The sequence below is a fragment of the Elephantulus edwardii genome, unplaced genomic scaffold (assembly GCF_000299155.1).
Source record: "Elephantulus edwardii isolate Elephantulus edwardi_28Jun2011 unplaced genomic scaffold, EleEdw1.0 scaffold00172, whole genome shotgun sequence".
NCBI classification, from domain to species: domain Eukaryota; kingdom Metazoa; phylum Chordata; class Mammalia; order Macroscelidea; family Macroscelididae; genus Elephantulus; species Elephantulus edwardii.
In genome coordinates this window covers 5396022-5400252 of record NW_006399922.1, presented here as the reverse complement: position 1 = coordinate 5400252, position 4231 = coordinate 5396022, and positions in this window count along the sequence as shown.

The window sequence follows — 4231 nt, the reverse complement described above, 5'->3', positions numbered from 1 at the left end:
TTGAACGTGTATATTGCCTTTGGTAGTATTGCTATTTTCACAACATTAAGCCTTCCTATCCATGAGCAGGGAATATTCTTCCACTTCTCCAGGCCTTTTTTTTAGCAACCAACTTTTACTACAAACTCTTCCAAGAGTTAAATGATATGGAGCTGATTCACTTATTTCACTACATAATTAGGTAGAATCTTTAGTAGCAGTTGCCCTCCAATACTAACATGCATTAAACTTAACAGTTGAAAAAGAAGGAATCTGCTTCTTTCTGGGAGAAGAATCTGTTACTATGTAAACCAATTAGAATTAGTCACAGGCAAGGTGAAAGAACCTCAAGAATGAGTCCAGCGAAGACCATAGGAAATAGGGAGCTAACAAATATTTTTTTTTCTCTTAAAAGTTGGCTACCCAGGCTTTTCTCCTTCCTCGGCTCTCTTACAGTCATTTTCTTAATGTTTAGTCCTGGTCTCATGTGATTTCTCTCTAGTTTTGTACAGTAGCCAACCACGCAGTTCATGAACTCCTGAGTACCAACCCTCCCTTGTCACACCTGCCAACTCGGCTGTCTAAAACCAACAGCCCTTCCCCTGCTTTAGATCATCACCCCCATCTAACAGGAAGTAGATACAGAAGAGACCCTCAACAGCTCACATCAATATAACAAAAGCCTGAGATGTTAGGGCTGCAGAGCTGCTCTCCATTCATTTCCCAAAATAACCACTATAACAATCCAAATGCAGAAAACAGTAACTGTGGCTTTAATTCTCTCTCTTTAGCATGCAAAACTGCTCTACCTCCATTTCCCAGGAATCTGAGATCACAATCCACTTCCCTATCTTTTAAAAAACAGCTGCCAATAGCCCCTTCCCCAATTTCCTTGTAAGACAATATAAACCCCCTCTCTAACTAAGTGGGAGCTGGTCTCTACCTTGGAGCCGGCCAAGCAGTTTCTCCTCAAGAAACTGTCTTTCTTGGCCTGAACTGTTTTGTACCCTTCCTCAGCAAAAAGGAGACAAAATCCAGTAAATGGGGAAAATGACACCTCCTTAACAAATAATGCTGGCAAAACTGGACCACTATCTGCAGAAAATGGAAACAAGAACCACACTTTACACCCACCACCACCACCACCAAAAACACCAACTTAAGGTGGATCAGGGGCCTAAGCATAAAACCAAAAACTATAAAGATCATCAGAGATAAAAATAGGAACAAACTTAGAAGCTTAATATGTGGCATGAGTAGATTTTCAAATATAGCCAAAAAATGCACAACTGAGAGAGGATAAAATAGACAAAATCTTCTAAACAAGAGTCTTGTGTGCATAAAAAACAAAAACAAAAACAAAAACAAAAAAAACCTTCTCCAATAGGGTGAAGAAAAAAAAAGCCCATAGACTGGCAGGTATATTTGGCAATCACATATCTGACAAGGGACTCATGTAAAGTTGTACAGTACTCCCAGTACCTCAACAAGAAAAACAGCCCTGTTACAAAATGCACAGAAGATATGAAAAGATAATTGACAAAAGATGCTCATATGAGCAACAAATGAAAAAAAAGTGTTCAAGATCACTAGCCAGTGGAGAGATGTAAAGAAATATCTCACTGTAGCAACAATAGCAACGTTCAGCAGGACAGCAAATAGCAAATATTGACAAGAATGTGGAGAGACTGGAACTCTCATACATTCCTAGTGAGAACAAAAATTTTACAACTATTTGGGAAGGCAGACTGGTGCTTCCTCAAAAAGTTAAAAATAAAAACACCATTTGATCTAGCTATTCCACTCCTGGGAATATACCCTAAGGAAATTGGAGCTGTAACACAAGATATATGTATACCCATGATTATTGTAGCCTTATTCACAATAGCAAGGAAATGGAAACAGCCCAAGCACCCATCAACGAATGAAGAAACTGTGGTAAATTCATACAATACAGAGCATTATACAACATTGAAAAAAAAACCTTTAAAACTTGTGGAAAACTATACAAGAACCCCTGAAACATTATACAACATGAATGAGTCTTTATGTTGAGAGGACATTATGCTGAATGAAAGAACTCAGTAACAAAAGGACAAATATGGCAGCACACTCCAGCGACGCGGGCAATTGGTCTGAGGTGCTGAGGACCAGTGACTTGACAGCTTAACATCTGGGAACAGACAGCAGCCCCTAACTCCTGGCGGCACCCAAGTCTGGCATCCCCCCAGCCCCGTAACCCCGCCCCCGCCACAGCACCATTCCCCCGGACACCACCCCAGCCACCGTCCTGTGCCCCTACACCTCTGCACACTCTAGTGGCCTTGCCACAGCCCTGCACCCCCTGCAGTGCCCCAGGGCCACTACTGAGTCCTTCACATAGGACAGAGACCTACCAACAGCAGTGGGCAGTAGGATTTTGAATCAGAACACAAAGGCACGCCGTGGATCTATCCTTTGCCCAAAGCCACCAATCAAGCTGTTGTGGGGCTGATACGTCATGAGAAAAGTGGATCCTAATTGGGTTTTCTTGGGCACCGCTGACTTCCTGGGAGAGTACCCAACGGTAAGCCCACTGATGGGAATTTGGCTGAGCTCTCCTGGGCCACACCAACTGCCCAGGAACGAGTGGGCCAGTGGTAATTTGTCTTAACTTTTGTGGACACTGCAGTCCAGCCAGAGGCGAGTGGGTCACTGGGAATTTGACTTTGACTTGTTGGGTCCCATTGGACCCAGGACCCTGCTTGAGCAGGGGCCACTGTGCTAAGGCACCTGTGTAAGTGCCTCTGGACAGGGACCACTGAGTGAAAACCACTGGGTGGGAGACGGACAGCTGGAATTTGAATAGGTACCCCAATCATAAGTACACCCAGAGGGCTGAGGGCTGAGTGAGATCCTCCACATGGTTTACCTGCCCTTGTGATTGCTCCACTCCCGTGCCTGCCCTACCCCATTTGGCACCACACCTGTGCCTTTAAGTCTGGTCAATCAACCTGCCTTTAATCTGGAGCACCTTGACGTGTCTTACCTACAAGAGGCTGCTCTCATAGGCTCTTAACTGACATTTCCCTGGAGTCAGAAGTTCAGAGAAAACACAGAGAAGTTCAGAGAAATTGGGTAGCTGCCCAATTGATCTCTAGAGCATTGTCTTCAGATCAAGAACATATCAATATCTTGAAGAAAGCAAGCTATTCCACACACTACACAAGTGCAAAGCAAGATGTCACCCCCCCAAAGGGTGACACAGTATCAATGGATTTTCTGAAGCCACAAAGTCTGATGGAACTTTCTGACACAGAATTTAAAGAATAATGATTGAATATTTTCAATGGATGAAAGACAAAGTTGAAGAATTACAGGATACTAGAAGCAAAAACCAGGAGGAGCTAAAAAAAAAAAACAATTCAGAACAATGTAGAGAAAACAAATGAGGCATTAGTGGCATTGGAGGTCCAATGTTTCAGATGCTGTCAACATGATGGAAGGACACAAGAGTAAAGTTTAAGAGATGGAACACAGAACCAATGAAACAGAAGACAGAATTGTCACCAATGATGTGCTAGAGCAAAAAGCAGACTCAAAAAGAAGGAAAAAGAAGAATACTTAAAAATAATGTGGGATACCATCAAGAGAAATAACATGTGCATCCTTGGAATGCCAGAATAGGAAGAAGCAAGTAAAGACACTGAAAAAGTTGTGGAAGAAATACAAGAGGAAAACTTCCCAGACATAATGAAGAATGAGAGAATATGTATTCAAAAACTCAGTGAACAGCATATAGAGCAGACATCAAAAGAAAAACATCGATGCATATCATAGTTAAATTTGCCAGAACCAAACATAAGGAGAGAATCCTAAAAGTAGCAAGGGAGTAACAAAGAGTAAGCTATAAGAGAGAGCAGATAAGATTAAGTGCTGATTTCTCAGCAGAAACCATGCAAGCAAGAAGAGTGGAAGGACATATGAAACACTCAAAGAACACAACTGTCAACCAAGAATACTGCGCCCAACAAAATTATCCATCAAATATGAAGGGGAGATCAAGATATTCCCAGAAAAACAGAACCCAAGAGAGTTTGTAAATCAGCATTGCAGGAAAGACTAAGAGATGTTTCTTGCAGAAGTACCATAGAAAGCATCATAGACCAAAGTAACTAGCAACAATACCAAAACAATACCAAAAAGGAACAATGATAGCAATAAAACCTTGCCTCTCAATAATCACACTGAATGTGAATGGTTTAAATGCACT